Source organism: Notothenia rossii, assembly GCF_949606895.1.
Source record: "Notothenia rossii genome assembly, chromosome: 5".
Lineage (NCBI taxonomy): Eukaryota > Metazoa > Chordata > Actinopteri > Perciformes > Nototheniidae > Notothenia > Notothenia rossii.
In genome coordinates, this window is record NC_136903.1 from 68,625,109 (window position 1) to 68,646,371 (window position 21,263).

A 21,263-nucleotide genomic window follows, 5' to 3' on the forward strand; every position below is an offset into this window, starting at 1 on the left:
CACCTACTTGGGATATCACACCTACTTGGGATCTCACACCTCGAACAAAGGGGAGGCGGGACTTAGCTCATTTGCATAATTGGGGGAGGTGTGACCTGTCACTTTTTTATGCATACTAATGAGACGAATGCGGCATCATTATTACTAATCATGATATTACTAGGAGTGTCTATAGTCTATATAATAGTGTGTTTCAAAAATAACTATGAAACACTATATATATTATACTGTAGTTATACTATTTAAAATAATATAGGAATACTACAAAGATCCATACATAGTAGATACTAGATACATAGTATTACTATTTAAATATTATAGGGCTACTATAGCTAATAAAATGGCACTACAGAAAAAACTATAATAATACGATAGCAGGTGAAAAATACTACAGAAATCTACAAACTGACTATAGGCCACTATACAACTCTTACAGTATACTATAGTAATACTATAGTTCATTTATAGTTCATTTCGTAAGAGGTGCATACAGCAGACAGTTAGCAGTTTTCGACATATATATTAGCTGTACACTTTACGAAGATAATGTTTTTTTAAGGGCATCTTTACCATTCAATCTCGTCCAACTGATATTGCTGCTGTCACTCGGCTCTTGGTAGTTCAGGCATTTATAAAACCTGGCAACTCCAGCTTTCCTGGCAGCTAAAACACAAAGTCAAGTGGCTCCGCCCCAAAGTGTGAGAAACTTTTCACGCGCGCGCAGACAGACTCCGCGAGCGAGTGAGGCTGACACTCCCGCGAGCAAGCATGAGGGCTGTCTCTGCTCGCGGGGGTTTAATCTGCGCGCAAAAGTCATTTCATGCGCGTGTAAAAGCACATTTTCCGCTGGCGAGTAGCTTGTTTTGCGCGCTAGAATATTGACCCAAATCTGACTCCATACAAGGCTTCAGGAGTGCTTTAGGACTTTTCCTAAATAGCTCATTTGTGTTGGCCAGTGGTGAGGAAGAATCATGGGGAAAACAGGTCAGGTGCGACTTAAAAAAACCACAAATGTAATTTCTTGTACATATTTGAGGTACAGCTGACGCTCTGATAGAGTGACTTTAGTTGAGTGGGCAGAAGTGGATTTGGCGTCCTGCTCAAGGACACTTAGACAGGACACAGAGTTGTTAATAGACTAAAGTTATTGTTGGGGTCGAAGCGGTGGCAGGATCGTCTCTTTAACCACCAGGCCAGAGGCAGTCTGATAGACATGTGGTGTTTAGGAGACAAGAGGTCAGTGGCTATCAACACAGCACACTTCCTGTCAGCCCTGCAGGGAGGCAGCTTCCCAACTGAGGCCAAATGTGAAGTGATAACTCTCTCAACACTTCAGGAATCGTAGTTTTACTCGATCTATGTATGAGATCTGGCTGCAATGTTTTTTCTTGTTGCTGTTTGCAGAGCTAAATATTGTTCAGTATTTTATGTTAGGCTGCAGTCACAATTTGTATTTCATCAATGTGTAAAGTCAAAGCATGACCAAACCAATTACTCTGATGTTGAATTCCATTTGATGTGGAAATCTAATTGAAGGGAATCATCAAAATGGTGGGCTAATCTGATTGGCAAACTATTAACTCAACCCCATGCCCTCAATATTTCTCGACAGGCGATTGTTGGATTCTCGAGTGACTCATTGGAATGCAACGCCATGGATTCCAGGCGATATTTCATTTGAAAAGGTAAATCATTGCTTTTCTTTAATACCTGTGGAACAGAACGAGTGGTGCCTTTGATCATTGCTACTGTGAACATGGGAAAACAGCTTCTGTAAATGACCTGAAATTAATTCCTGAAGTAAATGACCTGAAATTAATTCCTGAAACACCAACTTTTACCCATTAAAATACCCTGCACTTTATCTTGCTGTATTGACAATGGTTGGCGTTATTTCAAATAAAAAATAATCCTTTATTGATTGCTTAACCTTATTGTACATTTAGAAAAATGCCCTCACTTTTTTAGGACATGGGTATAAAAACATGCATATAAACAACGTGGAAGGACTACTTTTACCTATTTACATATTATCTTGTGAAATAATTTCGGTAACACTTTATATTAAGGTACAAAAATGTACCATCAACTAGTTGTTAATTAACATGCATATTAGCAGTATATTGGCTCTTTATTAGTCATTATAAAATGGACAAGTCAAATCAAGCAATCTGATTGGTTCTTAGCCGTGATATACTGAGTGTATACCACGTGTCTGAGAAAAACAGTATACAGTTGGGCTGAAAACGCAAACTGCTCGCCGGAGCGTCTTGGTGACGCCAAAGTGCCCAGAACCTGCGGTTCCATGCATGGCCTTGAGTACAGCCTCTTGCAGACCCCTCTGGACCACCACTTGCCACCTCTTTTCCCCTGTTGCTGGCTCCTTCCACGCCCGCTGTAGTACGCCCTGACACAAGCGTAGAGCCTCAAACTGAGACCACAGTCCCTTGGTCGCTTTAGAGAGCCCGGCCACTTCTTCCCACGGTGGCCGCTGCTGCGACTCGACCCACTGCAGAACAGGCTGAAGCACGGCGTCCAGCTCCTGCTGTTGCTTCCACTCTGCCCCGTCCACTGTCCGGAGCTTCTGGCAGACAACCTCTTCCACTGGCCTCGCGGCCGCACAGGCGACACCCTCCTCCAGCAGTTCCTTTTCCCGAGTCTCTCTCCTCTCGCAGTAGTGGCAGCCGCCGGCGGCACACGGGCGGCGGGAGAGAGCATCCGCATTAGTGTGGCGCACCCCAGCCAGGTGCTCCACCCTGAAGTCGAACTCTTGGAGCTCTTCTATCCACCTGGCGACCTGCCCTTCGGGCTCTTTGAACGTCATGAGCTACTGTAATGCAGAGTGATCCGTCCTCACCGTGAACGCCTGGCCACACAGGTAGTATTTAAAGTGCCTGATGGACAGCACCACTGCCAAAAGTTCCCTGCAAGTGACACAGTAACGTCGCTCTGCTTTGTTGAACGCCGGCTGAAGTATGCCACCACCCGCTCCCCCTCTGATGTAGTCTGGGAGAGCACTCCACCCATGGGCGCGGGAAGGGGGGTGCTGAGGGCGCTGCAGCACCCCCTAGCGACAGGCAGGGGGTGCGGAGCTCCCCTGTCTGAATTATTATTTGACGGTTATTGCTGCTCCTGCTGTGCATAATCTGTGTAATATGTAGCCAATAAATTCCACATTGTTGGTAAAATAATATTTTGGCCTGCCCCGAATGTTTTTTCTGTAGCCCCAGACAATTCTACCTCAATAATATAAAACATTAACCGTGCTTTACGTGAACCTCATCAAGACACTAGAAAGGACGGCAGGACTGTAATTTCCTGTGTTCAGTGAATGCAACAGAGGCAAGACACCAGACCAATCAGAGAGTTGCATGGAAATAAAAGTGTGCTTGTGTCATTGTGCGGAAATAGCGCATTTAGTGTGTGTGAGAGAGGGGGAGAGAGAGAGGGACCGGTGCCAGCAGCAGGGACCGTGTTGTTAGCATCTGGTTAGCTAGCTGCACTAACGGACATACGGAGCTGTTTGTTCCACAACAAGCTGGAGGAGAGCTCTCCTCTCAGACTGAGAGGCTCAGGTGAGCTAAAGGACTTTCTGAGTGTTTAGATAGTTAACTTTAGTCTAAGTTATCTCAGTGGGTCTCAAACGGTTTGGTCAAAAATTATTCAAAAGATTATTTCCGCGGCACACCTTCATATGATCATTATAGTTATAAAAAAAAATAAGAGAATAAAGGAAAAACAGTTATAAAATACTATATTGCAGTAAAACAAGAATACAGTTTGAAAAGGGAGTGATTTGTAAAATATCCATAAAGAAAAAGAACATCTGCTTACAGTTGTGTTTCATCTGGGTGATGAGAGATGTATCCATAGATCTCTTAATGTTGCTCTCAAAGTGCACCAGATTGATGCTTTTAACTTCAATATTTCAGCCTTCATTGTAACAGTCGCGGGTTTACTGTGTGTTTGCCTGTGGGGAGTTTTTTTGTGCGTGCTCTATAGTGCCCGTAATAGTGTTCACTGGAGTCCAGCACCTCAGCACCCCCACTCAAAATACCTTCCCGCGCCTCTGACTCCACCTACCCCCACCCCGATAGCGTCTGTGTCCAGGGTGAACGGCAGACGGGGGTTGGCTGGGGCGAGAACAGGGGACTCACTCAAGCCCCGCCTCAGGCTGTCAAACGCTGTTTGACATTGCTCCGACCACAGGAAATCCCTGTCCTTCTGCAGCAGCTGGAACAGGGGTGCAGCCGTGCAAGAAAAACCCCGTACAAACTTCCTGTAGTATGAAGCCAGGCCCAGGAAACTCTTCAGCTGTTTCTGGTTGCGAGGGTTTGGCCACCCGCGACCGCCTGCACTTTCTCAGGCAGGGTGCCGATGCCCTCACCCCCCACTATGTGGCCCAGGAAAGTGACCTCTCTCTGCAGGAAATGGCACTTATCTGGATGTAGCTTCAACCCAGCGGCTCTGATCCTTTCCAGCACCACTTGCAGAGCTCCCAGGGCCGCCTCAAACGAGCTGCCATGCGCCAGGATGTCGTCCAGGTAAACCACGCACTGCTGGCGGGGAATCTCCGACAGCACCCTGTCCATCAACCGCTCAAACGTGGCCGGGGCATTGCAAAGCCCAAAACTGAGGACCTTGAACTGCCACAGTCCCCGGCCGGTACAGAAAGCCGTTTTTGGCCTAGCCTCTGGGGCCAGAGGAACTTGGTAATACCCACTGCGGAGGTCCAAGGAAGAGAACCATGACGACCCGGCGACCAGGTCCAGGGAATCATCGATGCGAGGCAGGGGGTATGAATCCTTCTTAGTGACCCCGTTCACCGGTCTGTAGTCTGGGCACAGCCGGCAGCCACCGGTCTTCTTCGGAACCATGACTACCGGAACGGCCCACGGGCTGTCGGAGGGCTCGATGATGTCTGCCTGCAGCATGCTCTGCACTGCCTCGTCGCAAGCCTGCTGACGAGCTAGGGGAAGTCGACGCGGGCGACACTTGATGGGACGCGCGTCCCCCGCATTAATCTCGTGTTCTACCAGGTGCGTTCGGCCCACCTCCTCCTCTTTTATGGATAAACTGCCCTGGAACTCTAGCAGCAGCTGCCACAACTGCTCTTGCTGCTCTGGATTTATGCCGCCACAGTTCTTCCGCCACACCTCCATTACTGCAGGCAGAGCCTCTTCCACCCCAGCCTGGGGTAACTGAGGGGGGGCCGTGATCGGTTGGCACCGTCCGGGGTTGACCGGTGCAGCATTGTCCTGAGTAGACTTCGCCATGGATACGGGACAGGAGGAAGGATTTTCTTCCGTTCTTAGAGTACTCACAGTGGGTGTCAGGGGTCTCCCAGCAGGTTCAGCCGGGACGTGGATACGGGTCAAAGTGATCACCGGCCCCCCATGGAAACTCACTGTGCCGGCTAGAAAATCCAGATGGCAGACAGACGCCTTCAAAAAGTCCAGACCCAGAATACACGGGTCCTGCACCTCCACTATCCACATGGGGTGCTGCACTTCAACTCCCCCCACCGACACAGTCAGCGTGCCTCTTCCTTTCATCGTCGCCAGCTCTCCCGTGACGGTGCGGAGACGCACCGCTGTCGGCTCCAACATAGTCCCACTGGGCAACACCTCCGGTCTCACTAGGGTTACTGTAGAGCCTGTGTCCACCAGTGCAGCACAGGGCACCCCTTCCACAGCGACAGGGACGTAGCCACCCGCGCGGCCCACCGCGACGACAGGCTCCAAGCCGGTGCTGTCATCTTCTTCAGAAAGGCGTCGCGTCTTGTTTCCCCGGCTGAGCTGCCAGGTTTCTTCCTCTGATGTCGGTGTTGATGACAATAGAGCGGTGGTTTGGTTGAGGAGTTTTTGGGCTGGGCTCCGCATCTTCACCTTTATGTGGACCCCCCGTTGTTTCCCCTGGGTCCGGCGTGCCTTGGGGCAGTCTCTGGCCAAATGTCCCGGCTGATCACAACCCCAGCAGACCCTGGTACTTGGTCTGCGTGCTGGCTGCAAAGAAACAGCCCTTATCATTTCCGTCATCTCGGTAACCCATGCCGGCTTCTCCTCCTCTCTGCAGCTCCTCGTAGCCTGTGTTACCGGCCCTCCGTTGCTCCTCGCAGCTCCCCTCCACACATCCTCTCTCTCCACAGCCATCTCCAAGGCCGCCTGCAAGGATTGTGGAGGCTGCAGCTGCACCTCGACCCTCAAGTCCACAGGGAGGAGAGCCCGGATGAACTGATCCCGTGCCAGCTCGCTCTGCACTCCGGGCGGTATGTGCTCATACGCCCGCCGGAAAAGTAGCACCATTCAAAAGCTTTCTGATGCGGGTCTGGAAACAAAGCAGAGAAATTATGACCGTTAGTGGCCACAGGTGCGAAAGCTCTCTCCAGAGCTACTGGAAGCCGAATCTCGGGGACCGGAGAAAATGGAGCAATATTCTCGCCACGCCAAGCAACAGCCTAGAACAACCTCACCCTATACAAGTAACCGCGTAAGCCATTCTACTGATGCTGGACAGTTTTTCAGTGGGTGCACAATAAACGGCAACATACAAATGAATGTAAATAAATAGCCAAATAATGGATCAACGCTCTCTGTCTAATATGTTCGCTAGCTGTTAGTGTTGTTGCATAGCAACCACCTCGCTGTTTTCGTGCAGAAGGCAACGGAGGGACTATTTTATTTTGAACATCATTATTTACGAATAAAAACTATTTAAATTAGAGTGTGTATTTGTCTTTCATATTGCCACACTTGGCAACTGTTTTATAAAACTAATAGCTCACTTCAGGCCGTGATATATGCTCATTATATCACAGCTAAGGGGGTTGTCGACCCTCCGCTTCGGGCCGAACCACGCCCCTTAGCTGTGATATAATGAGCTACCACGGCTTGTCGTGAGCTATTGCTTGATTATAACACACTTAGTAATGCCTTATTCTACATGACCGTATTCTACAAGTAATAAGCCATTAGTTGAGAGTTTTTCCTCAATAACCCTCTAATTAGTGCTTATTTGTTGCAAGTAAGGAAGATAGTACTACCTTATTAGGCCCATATTGAGCAGAGCATATTAAGACCCAAACTCATGTACAACAACTTCCTTACTTGCAACAAATAAGCACCAATTAGAGGGTTATTGAGGAAAAACTCTCAACTAATGGCTTATTACTTGTAGAATATGGTCATGTAGAATAAGGCATTAATAAGTGTTTAATAATGACTAATAAAGAGCCAATATACTGCTAATATGCATGTTAATTAACAACTAGTTGATGGTTAATTTGTGTACCTTAATATAAAGTGTTACCATAATTTCTATTCAAGTTATCTGTATCTCTCGATTATTCTCACAAAAGCAGGCAACAGTCAAATGGGGAAGGGAGAAACTATATCTCTGTCAAACATATACAATTAGTATTGATGAAGATCTAGGGCGGCTATCTACCTGCAACAATGGAGCTGCCATTACACATAATGCTCTCTGCCTGTCTTCGGCCTGGCAGAAACAAGCTGGAGGGAGTGGGAGAGTGCAACCTGGTGAATAGCAGATAAAAGCCTGGGCAATCATGGCAGGCCCACAATATTAAAACCTTTTATAGATTTCTGCATGCTGACATTTTCTGATGAGAGGGACATTTCCAATGGGTTGTGATTGCTACTGTCAGAGGATCATAGCTCACGCGTAAATGATGGGTTTGAGGGGCGCTGCAGATGGAGAGAATAGGAGAGAAAAAACAAATTACTGCTTGATATTCATTGTCTCCCCTTCAGTGTCTGTCAGTTGTATTCTCTTGTGTGTGTGTGTGTGTGTGTGTGTGTGTGTGTGTGTGTGTGTGTGTGTGTGTGTGTGTGTGTGTGTGTGTGTGTGTGTGTGTGTGTGTGTGTGTGTGTGTGTGTGTGTGTGTGTGTGTGTGTGTGTGTGTGTGTGTGTGTGTGTGTGTGTGTGTGTGTGTGTGTGTGTGTGTGTGTGTGTGTGTGTGTGTGTGTGTGTGTGTGTATTAACAATCAAAATATGGGTCAAAAATTAAAAATGAATTCAGAAAAATTCAGACTGGATCTTTCTGTAACAAACATAAACCCTGAGGTCCATCTGTTATCCATTATTTAAGGATGTTAGTCTAGACCGTAATAAGGCTTGTATATGAAGATTTCACCACAGATATTATTAATATTGTAGAAATTATGACTTATTCAAAATGAATGTCGCATAGTTTATCACATTTGCATTTCATTTAACTATTGAGTAGTTTATCTTTGAAATCATCAGAGACTGTGAAAATAACATTGTATACATTCCACCAAAGCTTAATATACATGCAATTTGACTTCTTCTCTTTTTCCGTAAAATTAAAAGCTCAGGATTCTATACATGATGTAACAACATTTAGACAATACAAAAAGTCGTCCGTATACATATTCATTCGTATTAATAGTGCTGCACATGAATGTGACGTAGTATAGACTTTAAGCTCTTGCTAAAATAAGTGAATATAATTTATTTCCATCCAGCTATACCAACAAATGCAATCCAATGCAACATACTATATTTGATCAAAGATCCGACTCTGTGAAGTTTTCAAATATTTATGTTTTTTTGCAGAGAGTATCAAAGAGATTTTAATTCCATACTGTGAGTTTTGAGGCTATTTTTTAAGGTGCTGTTGCACTGCTTTGCAATACTGTAAGTGTGTTTAACTTCGCCTTATCCACATAAAAATCAGCACAATGTACATTATAAATAATTAGTAGTTTTGTTAAACAGCAAAAATTACCATCATCACCTCCTGTAAGTCAGGGTTGTCAGGCACACTCCAGTGGGTCTGACATTTCCTTTAAAGGCTTGGTTTGCAAGATCAAAGGTCCTGCTCTCAGCGCCACTTGGCATTCATAGTCACACTGTGTGAGCAGCACCGACAGCTACGACGCCGGCAACACGACGAGACTCCTATCTTTAGTCCTGTCTCCATCTATCCAAGAAAAACAATTGCTCTATCCTATTTGATTCCACCGAGTATGCATGCTATCCGCTTATTACCGCTGTACATGCTGCCATAGTTTTGAAGACAAAAGATGAATCTTGATTAAGAAGGCTGTGCATTTTTGACAGAAAACTCACTGACTGTGCAGCTCTCTGACAGTCTATGCAACAAGCAGAATATGAAATGGAGCTCTGTCTTTAATCAAATACATGCCAGCTTCCATTTCAAAATGCAATAACTTTTTGGGAGAAAAAACAAACTCAATTTCATTTATCGTTTCAAATTAGAACGGATAACATCTACAAAACATCTTTAACCCAACCCTAATTACTTCAAAATTACCTCCTAAAGTGAAAAATTGTTTTATGCTTATTCATGTTAAAAGTAATGATGTATCAATTGGAATTTTCACATCACCATTTATTAAGTCATAAATTGAACTGCTTGCATGATTCTACATGATACGATACTTTGCTCTGTTTAGCTATCCCAATCATTATTTAATTTATAACTGTACAAATAGTGAAGCTGTCAAGAAGAAAAGGGTATTCAAATGTGCCAGTCCTCTTAAACTTTTCTACAATTCTTTAATTTCTAAATGTCAGACATGCTCACCACCACATCATGTTCCTAACCACTTCCATATTTATTATCCCCTTAAACCTCGGGCCCACAGGATATACTAAAAGAGAAGACCGTAAAAGCTGAAGATGTCAAGCATAAGAAAAGCAACCATACAGAAAAAGAAAAACCTAATCACTTATTTTCCATCCCGCTCTCTACAGTTATTTTCTCTGTACCTTTTTTTTCATCATTTCACTCAACAACCCAGCCATTTTAGCATTACGCCATAAAGCCACTCTGCCCAAGCCTGTAATTCCATATGATTTCCCAGTATGTATAATCCCCTTCTTCCCAGGCGACATACCGGAGCACCATCCTAGGAGTACTATGAGGAAGAGAGGCTGTAATCTAACCCAGGTTCATGAAATTCTCCGATCTGACACTTCTTAATCACAAGGGGGTCTAGTTATCTTTGCAACAAAGCGCCACAATAGCAGCCCATCCCCTGGTAACTTTCCTTCCTGATGCCAAGTCGGCCCTTATCGTAGCCCACGAGAGCTGGAGAAGCTGAGGGTGCTCACATCCACTGGAAAATTGTAAAGTTCAGATGATCGGGTTTATCAGACTCTGTCTAGAAAGGGGAAACTACACTGAGGAGCATCCAGTTATAAGCAATCCCAGCTGGCACAATGGGGGAATCGGTCTGTTAGAATACCCACCATATGTTACCATTGGCACAGAGTTTTCCAATCTGTTAGAGTTGCCTGGTTGTTTAATTATATGTATTTATTTTTTTGTTCTGCTTTTAGGGATATACAGTCATTTAAAGCATGCAAGAGCTTTAGAAAATTGCGTTTTTGCCAATAATGTATGTTATTACTATTATCCCAGCAGGGTACTTTATATTATTTTAAAACAGCATGTGAAGACAAAACCAGTGACCGAAGATACAGTACATTTAGAGTGGTTTTGATTTATTCAAACTCAAAAACAATAACAGTGTGGCGCCTTGGTAGCTCACCTGGTTAGACCAGGTGACACATGTAGGCTGAGTCCTTACTGCAGCACGTTGATTTAAAACTGTACATATCCCTTTTTTCCTGAGCAAGATCCCTTGCATTCCCTAAGTGCAAATATATGCATGACAGATAACTTTTTACAATTGAACAAGGACAAAACTGAAATACTCACCTCTGGTGCAAAGACTAAGAGACAGCCAATTGCAGATAATATCAGATCTCTCTTGAGAGAGACTCTGGAGAGGGAAAGTAAAGCTAGAAATCTGGGTGTAATTATATACAGCGGTCTGCATTTTAAGAGTCCTATTAATCATCTCATAAAATAAGCCTTTCACCATCTCAACACAATTATTATCTGAGGGGATTTTTATAAAAATATCTCTCTGTAAATTAAGGAACTATGCAATCATAACAGCCTATTTTATTTCTGTAATCGTTTATTCAACAGGCCTCCAAAAATCTGCTGTGCATGGACTAAAACTAAGACAAAGCTGAACTGTGCACACATTAGATCTCTGCATTGCCTACCCATCAACACTATAATTAATTTTAAATGCTCCTACTTGTATACAACGCTCAAAATGGCTTTGGCCTCAGTACATAAAAAACATGTTTATTAGATGTGAACCAGCGGGACCCCTCAGGTACACTAAACTTCCCTTTAGCTCACTTTAAAGCAGCAGAGGTTGCTTTCTCTATGTATGCCCCAAAAAGATCAAATTCAGTGGCCTGGGCCCTGCCTGAGGAACTGAGAGAGGCCCCTACACTGGAAACATGGAAGCATGTGGCTTTTCAAAACAGTTTATGATGTGTGTGTTTGGCGGTGTTTATATGTACGTGTGAGTGTTTCTTGTTTCCTATTCAATTACATTTTTTGTTTTAATTGAATTGAATAGCCCCCCATCTACTGTTTTTTTTTCTCTATAGCTGTTAGATTAATTGAAGGCAAAAATCCCCAAAAGGTATCCTTAAAAACGAATTACAATGTTACGTCATTCACACTGCTTAACACCACAATGAACCCAGTTTGTACCTTGTTTATTTTTTAACTAAATGAAAGTTCACAACCGAGAGCAAGAGTAAATACAACATTCATAAAAAGCCCTTTTCATAATCCTCTCTGGTCGCAGTGGGGACTCTATTGGAGCAGTGTCTTGCAACATCTGGCTGCAGCTTAACGTTCCCCTTCTGCACCCGTGAGCCCAGGGGGCACGGAGCACCATACACACTAACATGCCTCTAGGGTGTGATGCAAGCCGACTACAAAGTGATTTTACACCGTGACTACGTGCCGTGCCACATAGTATCTGTGCCTGTAAGTCTGCTGATGGTACTCAGTCTGTGTAGTGATGCCAGTTGTTACACACCAGGCCGTAAAAGGCAGTGCTGTGCACAGCCTGATAGTCCAGCAGCCTCGTATCCCCGACCTTCTTCCTGTTCACTTCAGTCCAGGAAGCACAACATAGGTGCTGTCAGTTTACCGGTGCCCACTGAGATCACAGAGCCAGGAGTTCAAGGGTGAAAAATGGCTTCAGGCAGCGCAATCCTGGACATTGCTTGAACAGGAAGATTCAGTATTTATTTTATTTGTTTTACTTTTTGCTAGATTCATATCAGGTTGTCAGGTTTTTTTTCTTTTGCCCGCTTGTTTTGCTTTACCTTTTTATTTACGTTGTGCCATCACCATCAAATAACCTGTTTTTTTTGCACATGAACGTTCTTAGTGACAGCTGAGTGGGAGAAGTCTTACACTGGAAACGTAAAAGGTCTACCTCTCATAAAAATGCCCTAGGGAGAGAAAAAGATCCCTGTGCCCTTTTATTTATTGACCTCCCATTCATTCTCAGAAGCAGCGAGAATTGCGGACAATAACTAAAAGAGAAGGGTTACTTTTGAACAAAATGTACCTGCTACACATTCATATTCCACATAGGCCATTTTTGCTTGTTGTGTAATGTTTTAAATAGCCATAATTCCAGTCCACAGTCCAGAGTAGCAGGCGAGGGTGAAGAATGATATAATTGGTTTCATGCCTCTCGCCTCTGCTTCTTCTCCCTGCCGGCACATTTATTTCATCCAGGGGTGCTTTTAAATAATCAATACACCCCACGGTCTGATGCACTTAATACACCTTGAAGAGCAAATGACAAATTTGCTTGTTCTGAGAGTTTGGATGTTTAGAAAAACAGGATACTAGTTTGCCTAAGATCGAACAGTGGGTAACTTTGGCTAAGAATAAAGAAAAAAGACCCAACATTCAGAGATGCTAATAAAAACACAGTAGAATCATAATCAGCAATTGGAGCGCGGCTGGACCGCAAGTATGCTCCAAGGAGATTTGTGTTTTTTTCATAGTCATTGGGATTCAGAATGCACATTAAAGCCATAACCAGGTGGGACCTTGCCTAAGGCTGCTGCTTACAAATCTTGTGAAGTAATCATCAGTTCTCAGCAGGATATTTTGCTCTCCTTGACCCCACACATCACCCACAATGCTGGCAGCTGATTTATGTTCCATGCGGGAGAAATAACTTAAGAAAGGCCTTTCAGAAGGCTCCTATACTTTACATATTGCGCTGTAGAATTTAAATACTGTAAATTCATTAAAAAAAAGAATGTAGCACTGTTTTCTGTGAATGTAAGATGATAAGGAATACATCATGTCACCTTCAGATCTGCTTTATATGCTCTGAAGGGCACAGATATGCGATCTGAAACTCATTTTGAAAGGCAGTTGTTGGGAAGAAAAAACTATATTGACTTTTTTGTCAGTGATTTTCCTTTTCAGTGGGAATGTTCTAAAGGCATAAGATCTTGATTAAAAGTGAAGATGTCACAATTATGAATAACTTAAGTTGATCTTGGCACCTTCCACTTTCACGTATATTTTCTCAATTGTAAAAGAGAGAAAGCCTGTGTTATATCATTAATTGTGTATTTGCAATTTCCTTTCAAAGTCAGGGGCTGTAGAGCTTTTCCCAAGGGCCAATTGTTTCAATACTTCACTCTGACTGGTGGGGGTAGAATAATGTGTCCTACATTGAGTAATGTCGAACCAAAACTACGAACAAACACTTCTGCAGCGAGTCATTTTTCACAGTGTGGCTTGAAAAGGTTTCATCTGGTCCTGGACAGCCTGATGTCGGCTGGAGTTTAATCGTCCCAAAGGGTGCACAGCAGGACAGAACCAACAGAGACAAATGTCTCAGTTTAGTATGATCACTGGCAGATCAGAGCCTTTTCAATTTGTATGAGCTTTATGGAGCCTCATGTTCCTCTTCTCTCTTTCTCCCTCTTTGTATCTAGCTTTTTGTGCATGGAACTGCATTATTTAGTGTACAAAGTGAAGATTTATATTTAGTAAACAGCGGATATCAGCCTCTGGCTTGAGAAGACCAGATGGCTAATCAATACCTCTCAACCCATTGATGGGGAGTGAATGACGGATGTGTTATTTAAAAACGAGGTTGCATTTGAATAGAATATGGTAAACTTGAGCATATTGGTACTTCCTTATTTTTAAATTACTCTCCTTTACTTGCACCTTTAAGCTTGGATGACTAACATGCTGTTAGATCAACATTCTGCTCTTCTGCAACAGATAAACATTGTCCCTCCATCTGACTGACCTGTGTTTAGACCATTGAATATGTAATTCAATCAAACAAACAGATGGACCTGTCAAAGAAAACCCCCAAATATTCTGAACTTATGATTTATTAAACTACAAAGAAAGATGAGGCTGGCAAAATGCTGAACAATAGCCTGCAAACTGACACAAGTTAGGATGCTGGATTGGGATAAAGTTGGAGAGAGTGGGGTTGTGTGAAGAGCGAGGGGCAGCATTTGGGGATTCCCTTGCCTCTGTCAGAGAGCTGCAAAGCCATCTATTAAGTCTATTTTATGGGACTAAAGGGCTAAACCAAAAGCCTAGGGGGAGGAGATTAAGGGCCTGACAATGCGAGCAGAGGCAATTGATATATTTAAAACAGTAGTGGCAAAAGCATTGGTGCAATACTACTAGAGCTTTCTTTTAATTCTGCATTTTTTCCCCTCTCGATTACATCTGGATTGCCTGTGAGTAAACTTGTCAGTAGCTCCTATTTACAAAAAAGGGCATAGGTTATGGTGTCTGCCCTTTTACACCTTTTACCATTCCTTGTGCAGGACAGGGCTTTAGGGCCTTCAAACATGTGATCACAAAGAAAGCACTGGGCCCTTAGGGTTTGCCTATACTGTCCCAAACAGAAAATGCAGGGCACACATCCACCACACCACCCATCTCCCTTAGACAAGAAAGGGAGCTATGTGAGATTGCTGACTGCGGCATTGACTACTGTAAGAAATTAAATTCAATGTTTAATGACGTAATTTAGTTTAAACATACAGTAAGCTTAAAACTGTTTTATTCTGAAAACATTTCCGGTTAGCATTCGTCTGTGGCTAACGTTGTTGCTAAAGTTTATTTTGAAAAGCTTTACCGGAAAAAGTCTCCGGAATATCAACAGTGAGCTTAACTTCCAGTTTTATGTTAGCAACGATTACAGCCGTTAAAATGCATTAAATAAAAAGTCATGAATAAGTCTATGAGGAGAAAAGACGTGTGGAGTTATGCAATAAATACACAACGTCTAAATCCTCTGTTTTGCGCGATATCGGAAATTGGAGAAAGGAGGGCGGAACCACACGTCACAGCCCCCAGAGAGGAGGAGCGAAGGGGAGATAGATCCAAGCGGGAAGAACCGACGTGTCTCATACCTCATTCACACCAACGCAACTCCGATTCAAGCTCCGTGCTAGTGCTTTTCAGGTTCAGAACCGGTTCTTCGGTTTAACTCCAGCTCTTTTCACACCGTTTTTGCGTCATTGCGTCATCGTTTGCGTCATGACATAACCGTTTGCGTGCCTGCTTCATAAAGCCAAACCGCGCGGAAACCCCTCACAGCTGACACCGACAACAACAATGGCCGATTGTGCTCCAGCTTCCTCTGTACCTCTTCAGAAGACCAGATTCCCAGTAGGTAGATGGTCTCTTCAGTGGACCACTGCTGCTTGTTAAGTTTCTCAATCGTTGTGTACAAACTGGATAAAACGCAGGCTTCTATTTTCGTATATGGCTTCGCCCTCTAAGGCTATCGCTATTGGGTAATAGTGCTGCGCGGGTGCGCAGGGGGATTACCCAATAGCGAGGTGAGATAGATCCCGCAAGGTGAGCCCCACCCTCGGGCTCCCTTCCGGTATAAATAGGAAGGAGGCCCGACAATCTGCTCCCTCTTTTCTTCAGCACACCGTTACTGAGACACTTCAATTGCAGAATAAACCTGAGTAATAATTGTGTGAGAGATTGTCCCTCATGCTCTGGATTCATAATGAGTTATGACCAGCACACAGTATGCGAATCCTGCCTGGGGTCAGAGCACGCGTACGCGGTTCTAAACCAGCAGGTAGCATGCACACACTGCGCCCGTCTCCCCTCGGGCGACAGGAAGCGGCGAGCGGAAGCTCTTGCTGCTGCGGCCGAGGAGGACGATTGGCCCGCCCAGGCTTACGAGCCCGTGAACCAGAGGACCCTGAAGGTTCCAGTGGCCACATTTGTTCCCCTCACCAAGGTGGAGGGGTTCACATATGCTGGTTTCCCAGCCACCCCTTCTCTGGAGCCGAGCCTGACGGCGTTTTTTGGGGTAAGGCAGGCCAACATAATCGCCGGACGGCGCCCTACGTTGAGCTCCCCCAGAGACCAGTATGTCGCCCGCCAGGCCGACCGGGTGGCGGTGAATAACATCGCGCTGCTCTCCAACTCGGTGGTGACACTGGTAGCAGTCCACCACCGCTGACGAGGCAGAGGAAATCAGCAAGGCGGCCAGCACGGCGCTCACTCTGTGCGCGTCCGTCGCTGTCTCCAAGGCGAGGATTTCCGCATGGGTCACACAGATCCAGCGCCACCTCTGGCTGCAGCAGGCATCTGTTACGGAAGCGGCCAGAAAAGTGCTACTGGACTGGAGCAACCGCCTCGGCGTCAGACTCGCCCTTCGGCGGCTGCAGGGGCTCCGTCCCACGTCTCCGGTCCCCCGCCAACCCAGAGACAGGGTCTCCCGGCGGCGAGTCAAAGGGGTGTGAGGTTCCCCCTCTCCTGGTCTGCTCCGCAAGAGCCTCCGAGGAAGCAGAGCCGTTAATTAAGCCGGCTGCCACTAATCTGTTGATTAAGTAGACAGCAGGGCTCCCTGCAGAAGCCTGCTGGTTTTAACCTATCGGTTAATAAACTGCAGAGCTCGCGGCATTCCTCTGTCCGAGATATGCCTCCTACACACGGTCATAATAACCCACGAGCACCGTTATAATGCCTCGTGTGGACAGCATGCACACACCTCCACTCATCCCCTGGGCGTGTACGTGCCTCATGATGAGAGACGGAGTGAAATGCAGCGTGTGGAAACTCCCTCGCAGCCCTTTCGCCTCACGGGCAGCGGCGGCGATGGCGTGGCTCGTCACCATGACGACCATTACGGCACATCACAGAGAAGCCTCTCCCCCCAGCAGTTCCATGGGATACAAGAAACACTCCTGTCATCCCAGGAACAGTGTCTTGCGCGGTTTTTACTCCCGCTGTTTTCTAAATCTAAAGCGGAGAAGAACGGGGGAGTCGTCCCGTTGCTGTACAATCAAACATGTTTTGATTCGCACAGACAACAGGCCACGGCTATGGAAGCAGCCATACCTCAATCGCCAGGGAGGAGTATGATCTGCACAGCTTCTGAACGCAGCCAGGCGGCTGCTGTTCTGGGCGCGCACACACGTTGCTCTCATCAGAGCAATGTATATTCCCGGCGAATTGAACAGAGGGGCTCGCAGAGCGCAGCAGCCGTGTTATGCGAGGAGTACGGAGACTCAGACCTGTGTCACGCGCACTGGCGCCTCAGTGGGATTTGGCTTTGGTGTTACGCGCACCCAAAGTAGTATTACTCTTGGCTCTATCAGCGAAAAGGGTGAGTGATTTGTCTGCTCTCTCTGTGGCTCCGTCATGTCTCCGGATCCAAGGAGATGGCAGTTCAGCTGTTTTACGCCCTAACCCGGCTTTTATGCCAAAGGTCATCACAAGCTCTTTTAGAGTCAAGAGTGATCACCTTGGATGGCTTCTTTCCCCCTCCTCACAGGTCGGAGGAAGAAGCCGCGTCTCATCTCCTCTGTCCTGTGCGCGCGCTGTCCTGCTAGTGGCGCGCACGGCTTCCTTGCGCCATTCTCAGCGCCTGTTTGTGCATTATAGAGAGCGCTCGATCGGGCAGCCTCTGTCTGCACAACGGCTGTCACACTGGCTGTGTGAAGCTGTGTCGCAGGCATATGTCTCCTCATGGGGTGGATTTCCCGGAGAACATCAATGCGCACTCCACCAGAGGAATGTCCTCCTCCACGGCTTTGCACGGAGGAATGTCAGTAGAAGACATTTGCACTGCTGCATCTTGGTCTTCCCCCTGTTCATTTATTCAATTGTATTTGAGGGATGTCTCCCATTCCTCTCTGACACACCCTGTACGGAGTGTCTTGTCAGAGTGAGTGACGTCAGGAATCCAGCTGTGCGCCTCTCACCTGCCTCTCGGCACGCAGAGAGCGGCCCTTTTTCCCTCTTATGAGAGGGATGTTTCCTTTTTTTCCTCTGACACATGTTTGGTACGGAGTGTCATGTCAGAGTGAGTGACCTCAGGGATCCAGCTGGGCACTCTCCTGCCTGTCTACAAGCAGAGAGCTGCTGTTCCCCCTCTTTTTGTAACTGGGCAAAGTATGACCTTCATCTCTACTTTTTCACAGCGGCAGATATGTATTGTTCACAGCCTTCGTCCCCTCATGGAAAATATTCATGTTATGCTATATTCCAGGGACGGTGATGCGCCATTACGCATGGCGCAATAAGCATGGGTTATTATCTGAGCAGGTGTGTCTGTGCTTCTAGTACCGGGCGGACCCAGTGGGGCGCAGACTACATCAGGGGTACTCAAACCTTTTTATTAAAGGTCCACTTGTGAATTTTAAACAAGGTCACAGGTCCGGAAAAATGCCAGTAAAGTGTGTGACATAAATCAACATCCATAACATATACACACACATTCAATACATACATTGCATTGAGCTAGTGGGAGAAATGGCACTGTTCGCCTGTAGCCAATGCCTTGAACCTTGGCACAAAAGGTGTGATAGCCAGGCGGAGGCACTGACCCAAGTGTTCATTTGTCAAACTGCTGCGGTATGAGTTTTTCACAATGTTCATTGTGGAAAATCCAGACTCACAGCAATTTGTTGAACCGAACATGGTGAGCAAATGAATGGCCACCTTCTGAAGGTGGGGGACATTTGCTGCAGTAGCCATCTTTGTCCAGAATGTCACAGGGTCACAGTCCACTTCCTTCAGAGCAAAATTCTCCTGGAGATCTATGAGCTCAGTTTGCAGAGATGAAACATTTGCCCAAGGGAAGATGCTCTGTGCCTCTCTTGAGAATTATTGAACATTCTTCACCAGAAATGGAGATCCAATACAGAGCAGGACTTGCTTACCAAGACTGAAATCATCAAAACATTTTTGAAAATTCACAGCCAGCCTCTCCAGGAATGCAACATGAGTGTGATGGTGATTACCATTAGTTTGCTCCAATAGAGTTGGAAAGTGGAGATGTGCCTCTGTTATATCACTCCTGAAGATCTCCAACTTTCTTTGGAAAGAACGTACTGCAGACATAAGGTCACGCACTGTGTTGCCTTGGCCTTGGAGTTTGAGGTTGAGCTCATTTAGATGAGATGTCACATCCACCAAAAAGGCCACACATTCCATCTTTTCATCATCCTGCAGAAAATCAAGTTACTGTTTGGCTTTGGCCTTTTTCTGCTCAGACAAAAACATCTGCAGGTCTTTCCTGATGGCCCAAAATCGCTCCAGAACCCTTACTCAGCCACCTCACATTGTTATGAAGGAGAATGTGGAATAAGCTGCATTGACCTGGTGAGAGAGAGTGAGAGAGAGAGAATGAGAGAGAGAGAGAATGACACACAGTGACAGACACACACACAATTTTCTTTACTATGAACTCCCAAAACTTTTTTTCATTTTTGATTTAGCCAAATGTCAAGTATACTCACACACAGCAAAATAAGAGTAATTATTTTAATAAAGTAAACCTAGTCTGTTTAATACAGATGACTGGCCATCATACAATGCAACCAACAGTATTACACTTACCTCTGTCAGAAATGCACGCAAAAGGCGGTGCTGAAGGGCTGAGGAGGCTCTCAGGTAGTTCACAAGCTTCATAATTGTCTCCATGACATCTGAGTATTCTTTTCCAAGATAGGCACACAGCACTGACTGGTGAATGATGCAGTGGTATGACAGCAGGTCTGGATGGTGCTCTTTCAGCCGCTGAACAGCTCCCTTCTCTCTCCCAATCATGGCTGGAGCTCCATCAGTTGCAATGGACACCACAGTCTTGAGGTCAATTCCCATTTCATTCAGCATCTGCATGATGGCCTCATAGATGTCCTCTCCCCTGGTGTGGCCATGGAGGGTTTTGAGGCCTAATATGTCCTCAAATGTTTTTCCCTTTGCCTCACTGTAATACCTAACGAAGACGCTTAGCTGGGCGTTGTCAGTGCTGTCAGTTGATTCATCAACAGCCAATGAAATGTACTCTGCATTTTTTATGTCATCCGTCAGCTGTGTCACCAGGTCTTTAGCAATTAATTCAGTTCTCCTGGTTTGAGTGGAGTTTGATAAGGGTATCTGCTTAATTTTCTCAGACATCTCCTGTTTCTCCTTACCCTCCAACAAAGCCTCAGTTACTTAAGTCATACACTCCTTCACTACTTCTGAATCAGAAAAGAGCTTTTTGTGCTTGCCCAAAACCCAGGCCACTCTGAGCGAGGCTTCATTTACTCTCTCTTGCATTGACATAGATCTGACAAACAGACTGTTTGTAGCTTGATAAGCAGATTTTAACTTAGCAAGTTTTGCTGTCCTCACCTCTGTGTTCTGGGGATACTGCTGCTCAAAATAGCTGTGCTTCGATTCATAGTGGCGTTTCACATTACCACTCTTTATGATGGCCACGGTTTCTGTGCAAATCAAGCACATTGGTTTGGTGCTGGACTGTGGGAGAATAAATGCATATTTCTCCGTCCATTCTTCTTTGAATTCTCAGTTCTCTTGATCAACTTTCCTTTGCGGACTTTGAGAACGACATGCTACCAGCATTTGCAATAACGTGTGCAGGAAAATATCATAGCAATGAAGCTGCGCTTCTGATTGGGGAAAAAACTCCCTCGATCCCTGACTCCTCCCCCTCCCGAATGCTACCAATGTTTTATGGGAGCATTAGAAAGTCAACATGTAATACGTATGCGGTCCTTTTGCTTTAGCCGGACAAGTTTTTGGTGATTGAAACGAACCGGATTCCGGAGCTAAGAGGCTGCTCCGCTGCGTTGTGAACAGGAAAACCTGGTGCTTTTCAAGCTCCAGCTCCGAACCGGCCCTGAAACACCGTTGGTGTGAATGAGGTAAGAGTCTCTTTCCACCGGAACCACTGCGAGACATCAGCTGCAGCTGCTCTCTCCAACTCCTCTGTTTGTTTCATTACCGCGCTATTTAATTAAAGTAACCCATTTGAACCTTTTGAGAGACTCCATTAGTCTCCTTATTGTAAGCTTCTCTCCTGGGACGCGAG